Raw genomic sequence first — 12,807 nt, 5'->3', positions numbered from 1 at the left:
CTCATCATGGAACTGAGTATTAGTGCCTTCTGGAAATGCTGCTCCTCTTTGCCTGGCTCTTAAAGGCAGGTGGGTTGGAGAATGCTGTCTAGTTAATGGAATTGCTCAGTGTGGTGAGCACCTTGCTATTTTGTGACAGAATTAACAGCAATTACATATCTCTATGAGAAACAGCTACAGCTGACAAAGAGAAAGCAAACATAATGGAAAGAATCTAGAACTGCCAACAGCCAGAGTTGTGCTTTAGCCCATGTTCATGTCTAATATTTATTGGCTATATGTCCTTGAGTATATCTCTTGGCCTCCCTGAAATTGTATTGCTTTGCTGAATTATAACATAATCAGAATTAGAATATACAAAGAGAAAATTGATATAGAATGGAAATGAGGACAGAGGTTACTAAGGGTATGTGTTTGAGTGAAGTTTGCAAATGTGTTTATTGAGAACCTACTGTATGCCAAGCACAGTGCTGGTAGTTTATATAAAGTATTAAATTTGATTTTCCAAAGGCTTTGTGAAATAGGAGACATGTTCTTCATGTTTCATGTAAAGAAATTGATTCTTGGAGTTGGCCTAAATATAACGTGGCAGATGTAGCATAGACAAGATTGAATCTAAGACGATCTGAAATCAAACCTCATATATTTTTATTGCATTTTGATATTTGAGCTATTTTGTGAGTTCTGCCAAATCTCAGTGGTTGAGGGAACAAAATTGATCAACTGATGTCTCCCACAGACTTCTTTACCAAAGTACCTCCATACAGTGGGGTTCCACTTATATGATTCTGAAGATGATGGAGCCAAAAAATAGCTCCCAAAGGCCTCTTGAAGAATTCAGCCTTCAGCCAGTGCTGAAGGCCTTAGGATTGAACAGAAAATCCTCCCAATGGCCTTCCTTTCAGTTCTTGTTTGGGGATGTGTTGGTAGAATCTACTTCCACAATGCCTTGGGAGATGTCCTAACTTTGAATAAAACCATTGCATCAGCAAGACCTCCTAGAAAAATGTCCAAGAACTCAGCCTAAAATCTTCTCAATGAAATATATAGAAGCTATGGAAGAGAAGATGTATAGTCCACTGCTAAACCTGCATTACTAGATCTTACCCTGGACAGCCTCACTAGTCAGAAGAGCATGGCTCTGATCTAAATTCATTATTCATTACCACCCCCAAAACATTAAATTTGAGGGTAAGTAGTAGCTTCCTGGGGTTCTTATCTGCTCTTTTTCAGCATCTATGACTTTTGGCATGAAATTCTACAGAAACACTCAGACTGTGGCATAAATTATGTGGCCCTGTTTCTCTGGGGATCATCCTGGAACCTCTTTTACTGGATATTGATCCTATTAATCACCCCAGTTGTCATCATTATTATACTACTGTGATTCCAGCCTCCTCAACCAGAGGGGATAACTGATGGATTCAACTCCGCAGGTGCCTTATACAATATTAATATTGAAGTTTTATGGAACATTTCCTTAGCAGCTTAATAATACTCCACAGCTCAAAGCTATGTGGATTATCACCATCTATGATAGCTGCAGGTGAAGTTACAAAGAAGGTCAGATTGCTCTCCTCCCCACGCCCCCTCCCAATTTCAACCTTCATAATCACCCTTTAAACCAACAGCTGTTATATAGAAGTGAATGCTGATATTGAACTCAGGGCTTCATGTTCCATTGCTTGGAAGGGCAGGAGAGAAAGCTGGGTTTCCTGTCAGAAGAACAGCAAGTCTAAGGTCCCTGGAGCCATCCTGAAGCTGATGTAACTGAATGGAAGCCTTTGAAAGATAAGTCTTTTTTGGTTAGGAGCCTAAAGTTTTATTTTTTCTCCACAGCCCCTCAAAAAATAAACTTATGGTGCCAAAACATTGTTCTTTACCACCACCTGCCCTTGTCAATTTTTCCAGCTTGGTTGACTTCCAGAAAGATGCCTTTCTCCTCATCTGGTTTTCCCCCAGCAATGTAGGCATTGATGTGGAAGAATGTGGGTGCACACTCATACAATGCACTTTAAATTAGATTACCGTCAGTGTAATTATGGACAAGTTACTTAAACTCTCTGAACTTCAGTTCTCCATCAGTAAAATGGAAATAATTTGTCTCAGGCTTATGTGAATTTTAAAGTCTCAGAACAATGACAGGTACCTAAAGTATCCTTCTCTTATCTTTCTTTCGTTCCATCTTCCTTTTTTTTTATTTCTGGAAGGCAGAATTTTACAAAAACCCCAGAACTGTGTGATCTGTTCAGACCTCTGTACTTTTTCCACAGAGGAAAGAGGCTGGGAGCTTCTTTTTCACTATATTTTTTCCATTACTGTTTAGTCCCCTTTTATATCCCCCTCCCCACTGAAATCTCCACACTGTTGCCCTAATCCATGAGTCCTTTTTCCTTTTTGCTTGACCCCTCCACATCCTCACCCATAGCTGTCAGCCTGCTCTCTATCTATGAGTTTCTCTCTATTTTGCTTGTCAGTTCATTTTGTTAATTAGATTCCACATGAATGAAATCATATGGTATCTGTCTTTCTCTGGCTGGCTTATTTCACTTAACATAATGTTCTCTAGGTCCATCCATGCTGTTACAAAGGGTAAAACCTTTTTTTAAGACCAAGTAGTATTCCATTGTGTAAATGTCCCATAGCTGTTTTATCCACTCATCTACTGATGGACACTTGGGCTGCTTCCCAATCTTGGCTATCACAAATAATGTTGCAATGAACATAGGAGTGCTTATGTTTTTTCAAATTAGTAGTTTCAGTTTTTTTGGATACATTCCCAGAAGTGCGGTTACTAGATCAAAAGGCAGATCCACTTTTAATTCTTTGAGGAATCTCCATACCGCTCATACTGCTTCACACAGTGGCTGCACCAGTCTGCATTCCCACCAACAGTGCAAAAGGGGTCCTCGTGCCCCATATCCTCACCAGCACTTGTTTGTTGATTTATCAATGATAAGCATTTTGGCCTGTGTAAGGTGATATCTCACCACAGTTTTAATTTGCATTTCTCTGATGATTAGTTGATCATCTTTTCATATGTCTATTGGCCATCTATATGTCCTCTTTGGACAAATGTCTGCTCAGGTCCTTTGCTCATTTTTAAATTGTACTGGGGATTTTTGGTGTTGAGTTTTATAAGTGCTTGATAAATTTTGGGTATTTACCCCTTATTAGGTACATCAGGGAATATGTTGTCCCAGTCTATGGAGTTGTCTTTTTATGGTGTTGATGGTTTCCTTTGCTGTGCAAAAACTTCTTAGTTTGAGGTAGTCCCATTTGTTTACTTTTTATTTTGTTTCCCTTGACTTAAGAGATATATCAGGTAAAATATTGCTATGAGCAATGTCTGAGATTTTACTGCATAGAGGCTGGAAGCGTCTTGCTGACAGGTGCCACTGTTGGGAAGTATCTGAAGATAATGCTATAGAAGTGAAGTCTTATGATCTCACTCATGAATAGAACAGACATAAATGTGAATCAGAACATTTTTTATTTTTAAAAGACTTTATTTATTTATTTATTTATTTTGCCTCAAAATCACAGGATTAGCCACAACATCTTGAGAAATCTATGGAGGAACTTTATGCATTACACATGTCTTCCATTGCTTACTTCAGCAATTATGTTTTCTCTTGTAAAATATTTGTATCTTTCATATGTGTTATTGTATGCTCAAAGCCTGTTGTAAATTGTGTTTTCTAACTTAGTTCATTTCATGCATTGCTTATCTCACATAAATGACATTAGACTATGTTTCACACCTCAGACCAATAATATGGTGTTGCTTTGAAAAAAAATTTTTGATTCTGACTCTATTCATTCCATTCATTGTTCTCACCCCCAGCTATGTGACTTGCCATGCAAATGTTCTCATGACAATGTTACTCAGGCTGCACTGTACAACTTTTATTGTAGGTAACTGTTTCTCTTGTACTGTTTTGCCTCTAATTTATGTTTTCCTTCTTTCTTTTCCTCTGTTTCTCCAACCACCTGACTCTGCTTACAAAGATGTATGCATTTGACGGTGGGGTATGGAAGGCTGGAAGATGTCAGGAGGTGAGTTTAGGGTAAAATGGTGAGGTATTGTGGAGTTATATTCCCTTATCCCTTTTCTTCCTCATTTCCAGTGAGAACTATTTTTCTGTAAGCTGTCATTTCTTGTTTTTCCTCATAGTGCTCTCATCTCAGTCAAACATGTCTGCTTTATATACTCATATTCATTTTTGAAATTAAATGTACCACAGCATAACTTCTTGCTGGGTGTCTTGTGGCAGAGAGAGATAGTGAGAGGCATGAAGGAAATGGAGGGGGCTGATATAATCAGCGTGGAAGTATGTCAGTTATCTATAATATTTTCTTTAATGATGCCAGAAGGCAGGCTAGGTGATGTATATTTACTCTGTCTTGCCAGAAATTCAGGATTGTCTTGCTTTGTTTGCAGTGGGAGTTAAGAGGAGGCAAAAGGGATGTGTCCTTGTTTTCAATTTAATTACAAAGGATCTACAGTGAGTTAAGAAGGTGAAGCGATATATATATGAGATAATAAAATCATATCAGGAAGCATGGGATTAGACACCAAAATGAATGAGGACCACCTCAGCAGAAATAGTTAAAGGCTACACAATGTGATGGCTGAAGTATACAAGTAGGTTATAGATGGATAGCACAACACTGGAACTCTATCATGTAGCTTTTGGTAGTGGTGCAACTCATTACTATTATCACCAATAATGACCACAATTGTTTGAGTATTTCCTATGTACATAAAACTATGCTAGATATTTTACATAAGTTTTTTTTCATTTGAACTTTACCAAGGTGATGGTTCTAACTTCTTTTCATCTCACAGATGAGGAAAATGAGGATCAGAGATATGTAGAGAGATATTTCTAAAATTACATAGCCCAGCAGGAAGTCAGTGCTGGAACTTGTTACCCTATACCTGAAGACAGGATGCACATGCTTGGTTTCCTTGAACCTCACATGCTGCCTTAAAGCAGTTTCTGCTTTTCAACTCAACCCTCTACCAGGTAGATCAGTGCAAGGACATGTAAACACATCAATATGTTGGCACAACAATACATCTGAGCCACAGTTCTTTTTGCAAAGAAGAGCCCAGGAGGTCTCCGGGCATACATTGCTATCTTCACCCACTCAGAAAACAAAGTCAGTGCTTGTTAATAAATACTGAGGCCTGAGCCCTTTTGCAGTTAATTGGCTGAGTCATTCTTCACTTGGAGTCTGTCTCTGTCTCATTTGTTTGTTTCAATACATGACAGGAAAAAAACCCAAACCAGATATTTTTCTGAACTAGCACAATGAACACAGCTGAAGTCTGGTGAATCTGGAAAACAAATGTTTTGTAATGACACTTAAATTTCTGCTGTGCTTGGCTATCTATAGGTTTAATCTTAAAAATGGCAGCTCCCCTTGCTTTTACTCCACTATTATCCATTTGATCCTGGTTTCCATCTTTCTGACCCATTGCTAAGGGTGGCTAGTCCCCTCTCTTCTTCCTTTATCCTTTCCTTTCCTTTCCTTTCCTGTCCTCTCCTCCCTTCCCCTCCCCTCCCCTCCCCTCCCCTCCCCTCCCCTCCCCTCCCCTCCCCTCTTCTTTCCTTTCCTTTCCTTTCCTTTCCCTTCCTTCCTTCCCTTCCCTTCCTTTCCTTTCCTTTTTCCTTTCCCCTTTCCTTTCCTTTCCTTTCCTTTCCTTTCCTTTCCTTTCCTTTCCTTTCCTTTCCTTCCTTCCATTATGGTTTCTGTCTACCTCTTCAAATTCACTTAGCTATACTAGTCTCTTTATAGTCTTCCAACATACAAAATTGTTTCCCTTTTCAGTGTTTAGATATACAGTGTAAGGAAGAGTGTTCTTCCTTACACCTAAAGGGACTATATTGTTTGTTATCCCAACTAGATGCTGTAGTAAGTATGTTAGGTCAACAGGTATAAACAAAGACTGCCTTAAAAATAAAACAGAAAATATGATAATTCTACTTGTGCCTCAACCTCTTTTATACCACCAGCTCATTGTGTGGTTTTGTCCTTTTCCTCCTTCAGGCTTAGGTGTTATTTCCTCAAAGAGGCCTTTCATGCCTGCTCTTGTAGCCTCTATACTCCCCCCATATGCTATATTCCACCCATTACTCTATAGGACTGTGCTCTGTTTATATAGTTCTTATAACTTATGAAAACTTATAATTACATATTTATTTGTTTAATTTTTAATGTTCTTTCTCAGTAAACTTTAAACTCCAAGAAGGCAGGGGTTTTGTTTGTTTTACTTATCAATGTACAACCAGTGCATCTAGCACAATCCCTGTCACATATCAATAATAAGAATTAACATTCATTGAGCACTTACTACATGCCTGGCACTATGCTAAGAACTTATGTATATTTAACAGATGAAAAAAGATCAAGATACAGAGATGTTAAAAAAAAAACTTACTCTGGGTCACCCCAATAGTAAAGTTAATAAACAAGATTCAAATTCAGATAATCTGACTTAATAGGCCATGCTGCTAACCACTACACTCTGAAATTTTGCTACACTCTGAATAGTAAGTATATGAGTAGATGAATGTATAAATGATTAGATAGCTGGATTAATTCAATAAATTTTTACTGAACATTTGTTATCTATCAAGCACAATGCCAGTTATGGTATACTGTACCAAGGTGAACAAGATTTAATTACTGACCCAGCAGTTCTGTAGGATCCCTGGGATTTCCTGGAGTTGGAAAGGTCAGCTGTGATGGATCTGGCTGAAATGAGAAAGACACAAGCAACAACTGGCTAGCAAGGATATGGCAGAATGAAAAGAACATGGAATTTGGAACCAGACAGCTTGGCTCTATTATTGATTAACTGTGTGACTTGTAGCAAGTAGAAATAATAAAATCTACCTCATGAAATTCCCATAAAGAAAAAATGAGTGAATGTGTACAAAGTATAAAGCACAGAGTGGATAGCCAATATATGATTGTTTCATTTATTCTCATGTACACAGATCAGGTAAAGCTTGACTTTTTGGCCTTATTTTCTAGAACAAGAGGCCACAATTGAATAGGTGACAAATTTGAGACCTTAAACTCCAGAGCTATAACAAATTCATCTGTTAACATTAACTCAATGTGTTGGAAGATACACCTTTATAACAATGGCCTTGGATGTGAGGGTAGCTTTGTGTTAACATAAGGCTGCTAACCAGAGTTGGGAGGTATATTTGACACATAAAAATACTAAAATCAGAAAGGAATTTGACTACGCTATGATTAAAAGTTAGGCATTCTGACTCCAAGCCTCAGGTGTTTTCATCAAATCAACAGGTCTGTATGGCTTCCTTGAGGCTTTTACTCTCTGAATTCTACCCTTTTGTATCTCAGTTCCCTCACCAGTGAATCCGGGCTAATTGTCCTTGCCATGACAATTTCATAAGGTTATGAAGCTCAAAAAAATTAGGAAATTAATTTAAGGAGATTTTGTAAATTAATATCCAAAATGTGTGTTGTTTTTATATAGACTTCACTGTATCAGATAAAGTAGACATGGGAAAACTAAAACCAAAGGAGGAGAGGAGACTTGGCCCATTTTATACAACTGAATAGTGGCTGAGCTAAACCAGAACTCCTGGGTCTCTGCATACTCCCAAACCACTATGCTGCTGTCCTCTCTACCTCCAACATATAGTCTGAATCCAGTCAACCTCCATTGTACCATTGTTATCTATGCCACTATTATATGTCCACTGGATTACAGTAGTAGTTTCATAACTGGTCTTCGTGCTTCCATACTTGTACCTTACAATCCATTAGCCAAATTTAAGCTTTTTTTACTCTGCTAAAATGTAAATTAAATTATGTCATTCCCTGGCCTAAAATCGTCTAATGACTTCCTATTTAACTATGAATCGAATTCATTTGGACCCTGCTGTAGCACAGGAGCTCCAAACTCAAACTGGGAAGCTGCTTAAGTGTTCATGATATTCTGAAAAAAAAAAAAAAAAAACACCAGGGAGACTAACAAATATGGATGTGCTGTTTGTTACTTATGGTTCAGGGGAGTGCACCAATGGCAGTGGGTTGGTGGGAGAGAGACTTCACTTCCTCTAGTCTGAGGCTCATTATAAGGAGTCCCTGACAAAGGAGGCACATGTCTTTTGTGTGACTCTAAACCACACTACCTCAGCATGTAAAAGGGTCAAGAAGCAGCCACAGGACAAGAAGCCACTCCCAAAAGGAGATAAGGAAGGAGTTACAGTTCATTCCCAAAACAATACACATTCCTTCTGGCCAGTGGCTGTCTGACCAGTCCTCAGTCACGGGAGCGGAAAGGGCCATGTCCATTGACCCCACGTCTGACAATTCTCCATATTCCTCTTATAACACTTTTTCCTTCTAGCCACATTTTTTTTTTTTTGCTGTTCAACAAATATAGCAAGCTTATTTTTACTTCAGGGTCTTTACACTTCCTATGTTTTTGCCTAAATTGTTCTGCCAGATTCACTCATTATCAGGTTTTTCTCATCATACAGATTTAATCCAGATGATACATTCATCATACAGATGATACATTTTCACAGAGACCTTCCTAGATCATCCACCCTATCTAAAATTGCCCTATCTTATTCTCTATTCCCTTACTCTCTTTATCTTCTTCATAGCAATTATAACTGTCTAAAGTTTTATTATTTATAGACTTCCTTTACTGTCTGTTAACCACCATAAGACAATAAGCTCCATGCAAGTAAGAAATTTGTCTGTCTGCATATTTATATTTTAGCAGCATGCCTGGTAAAGAGTAGATGCTCAGTTAATATTTGTTGAATGATGACCTCCATAATTGTGGTATTCATGCTATCATGAGATGGTGCTGAGTGTCAACAGAAGGCTTACCATGTTACAGGGCAGCAAGATAAAATGCCCCAGGATGACTTCGCAGGTAATGACTTACTGGTAATCACTTAGAATCATTGGTTTCCACTTGGCACAATTTGGGAACAGGCAGCTCCAATCAGACTGCCAGGTTTCTGTGCCTTCCCTAGAGGATGATGCTTGATGGTTTCTAGTGTGACTAGCATAACAAAATAATCCCACAGGTACATCAAATGGGGGCAGTCATGTTGAGCTCTGTGCTTGCAAGTACCTTCTTGTGTTGGAGACTGGGGAGTAGGAACCATGTAGACGATAACAGGTGGGAATGGAAAAAAAAAACCTAATCTTGTGATAACAGATAAAGTTTTAAATTCAGGCTTTATCACAAATAGCTGGATGACTCTGGACAAGTGACTTAAACTCTCATGGCCACCCCAGTTTCTTCATCTGTAAAATGTAGGCTTACGTACTTAACATGGTTGTTCAGAGGAGTTACTGTATTGTATATCTGTATCAGTTACTACTATAGAATCTGACACATATTAAGCATTTAGGAGATGATAATTATCTTTCTGGCCCCATCTGGATTTGAAAATAATGAGGCTGATCTATAGTGGGGGTGCCAGCTTCTTCCTTTGCTTTGGTTACTCTAGGTCTCTTCATTCACTTATTTAACAAATATTTATTGAATGCCTTGTGCCTGGCATAGTGCCAAGAGAAAGGGACAAACTTTCAACAGTGTACACTAGGTCTCTGCTCTCCTAGGGCTCCTGTTCTAGTGGGATTTTACAAACTATAAATAAATACATACATACATAAATAAATACATAAATGCATAAATAAATAAACCATATGAGTTCAGATAGCACTTTGAGAAAAACAGAGAGAGTTCTGAAGAGGGAAGTAACATAATTTTGTGTTTGCTTTAAAAATATCCCTAGGCCCTGGCTGTTGTGATTCAGTGGACTGAATGCTGGTCTGAGAATCCAAAGGGTTGCTGGTTCAATTCCCAGTCAGGGCACATGCCTGGGTTGTGGTCCAGGTTCCCGGTTGGAGGCATGCAAGGAGCAACTGATCTCTCACACATTGATGTTTGTCCCCCTCTCTTTCTCTTTCCCTTTCCCTCCCTCTAAAAATAAATAAATAAAATCTTTAAAAAAATAAAATAAAAAGCATGGGTGCCCCATTCAGACTTGTAGTAGAGTATTGTTGCTTCTAAAACTTTATGTGCATATCAATCACCTCCAGATCTTGTTAAAATGCAGATTCTGATTCAGCAAGTTTGTTGTGGGGCCCGAGATTCTGCATTTGTGATGAGACCCCAGGTAATGTGGATGCCACTGTTCTAGGGACCACACTAAGTTGCAAAAGGCTGGTAATCATATGCAATGCTGGTCCCTGAGGTACAATGGGAGTGGGAAGAAGGAATTATTCACTGCATTTGTTTGCCATGGTCAGTCATCTGTCTTTTACTGTCCATCATTTGGATATCAGGGGCAAAGAGTTGAGTTAATTTTATGGAAGAACCAACTTCATGATCAGCATCTCTCATCTCCTAATGATTAGTTAGGAAGTAATTTCTGAATTCAAAATTGGAATGTTTATAGCAAGAAGATAAGCAACTGAGAGAGGGGGTACAAATATTAGATGCTAAGCAATGGTGTGAATGCACAATAACTATACTTTATTATCAAACAGTGTTTCCCTATATATAAAAATATTTGAGTCCTAAGATCTGTCCAATGAGGAAAAGCCAGACAGAAATTATTATGCTTGTTTTAAAGCTGAAGAAACAGACTCACAGAAGCTCACAGAAGGTCTGGCCTGTCTGAGCTTACACAGTGAGCTAGGAGAAGAGAGGGAAACAAAATCCTTGGTTTCCTGACAACAGAAACTAATGTCTTTTCATTAAACAAAGATGGATCAGTGGTGTGAGACAGAGAGGGAGAGTGTTCCCAGTATAATTTTTTGTAAATGTTACCTTTTAAAATACAGAAACATAAAAGAAATAATAACTTGTTTAAATCTTCATTTACCAGCTAAGGGAAGTTGGTGGGTAGATAGCTGTTTGGTGAGCTCTTGTGCAAAGAATATGAATTATGTCTTTAAAGGTACTTGAAATTACATGCTTTGGATGAGAGAAGCTTTCTGCCAAGCACACTGCCTTCTCCAGATAGCATAACTGGATGCTGCCTGAATCTGTAAGCACATTTTTCAGCCAATTTCCCTCATCTGTCTTGGTGGTCAGTGTCCCCCCCTGCAATTTTAAGGACCACTGTGACCAACAGTGGTTAGATACCCTAGTATACACAAAAGACCACTCAACCAATGGAGAAATGTATATCTGTGCTGATCCCTTCAAATACCCAGACCCATCTGCCTATTAATTTGCTAGGCGTAGGGGAAAAATGATGCAACATTACAGGCAGCTGAGTAGAGGCATGTAGCAGTCTATAGTGAAAATTAATATGGAACCAGAAGGCAAAGCAAAACAAAACAAAACAAAACAAAATTCTGTATTTTAGTAAATTCTGACTAAAAAGCATGTCATTTTTGAGCCTCACTTTGTCAGTAAAATGAGAATAACTACATACCTGGGAAGGTTGCTATGAAAATTTGTAGTAATAATTAAGAAAGCACTTGGAGCCCTGGCTGATGTGGCTCAGTGGATTGAGTGCTGACCTGTGAACCAAAAGGTTGCCCGTTAGATTCCCAGTCAGGGCACATATCTGGGCTGTGGACCAGGTGCCCAGCAGGGGATGCACAAGAGGCAACCAAAGATAGATGTATCTCTCCCTCTATTTCTCCGTCCCTCCACCTCTCTCTGAAAATAAATAAATGAAACCTTTAAAAATATTTTTTAAAAAAGAAAGTAGAGCCTGCAAAGCAAGGGGTTGCTGCTTTGATTCCCAGTCGGGACACATGCCTGGGTTTCCGGCAGGTCCCCAGCGGGAGGTGCATTAGAGGCAACCACATATTGATATTTCTCTTCCTCTCTTCCTCCCTCCCTTCCCCTCTAAAAACAAATAAATAAAATCTTAAAAAAAAGAAAAGAAAGCACTTGTAGGATGGTAAGATACTTTACACTGGTAAGGGCCCATTTTTGTGATTATATTTATTCTTTGAAAATAAGTACTATCTCAAACCACTTTTCTCCTTGCTTATTATATTCTATACTAGAATATTCTATATTAATTCTCTTTCTGTTTCTTGAACACTCCAAACTTGTTTCTCATAGCCTTTACATTTGCTCTTCCCTTGGCCTGGTATACCTCTCCTCAACTCTGATTTTTATGTGGTTGTTTCCTTCTCATCATTTTGGTCTCAGCCCAAATATCACCTTACCAAGAAAAACCTAGGTCATCCAATCAAAAGAGCTACACACACCCCAGTCTCTTTTTCTTGTTTCTTTTTTTTAAGTATACTTTTTAAAATTTTTAAAAGATTTTATATATTTATTTTTTATAGAGACAGGAAGGGAGGGAGAAAGAGAGGGAGGGAAACATCGATGTGTGAGAGAAACATCAATCAGTTGCCTCTTGCAAGTCCACAACTGGGGACCTGGCCCGCCATGCAGGCATGTGCCCTGAATGGGATTTGAACCAGCGACCTTTCACTTTGCAGGCCAGCGCCCAGTCCACTGAACCGCACCAGCCAGGGCCTCTTTTTCTTTATCACTTCAATCTACTGTATTATCTTCACAGTAGTTGCCATGATGAAACATATTATAATGATACTTTTCATGATTATCTTATTTATCTACTTCCTTATATTGTTAGTCTTCCCCCGCTGGAATTTAAGTTCCATAAAGACAGGAACTTTGTCTCTCTTATTCATTCTAGGTCTAAGAAACTTCAATTGTGCCTGAAACATAGTGGATACATATTTAATGGAAAATTTGGCAAATAATGTGGCCCTCACATTCAGGAC

This window comes from Phyllostomus discolor, chromosome X (genome assembly GCF_004126475.2).
Source record: "Phyllostomus discolor isolate MPI-MPIP mPhyDis1 chromosome X, mPhyDis1.pri.v3, whole genome shotgun sequence".
In the NCBI taxonomy this organism is placed as follows: Eukaryota; Metazoa; Chordata; class Mammalia; order Chiroptera; family Phyllostomidae; genus Phyllostomus; species Phyllostomus discolor.
Note: the sequence above shows the minus strand (reverse complement) of the source record.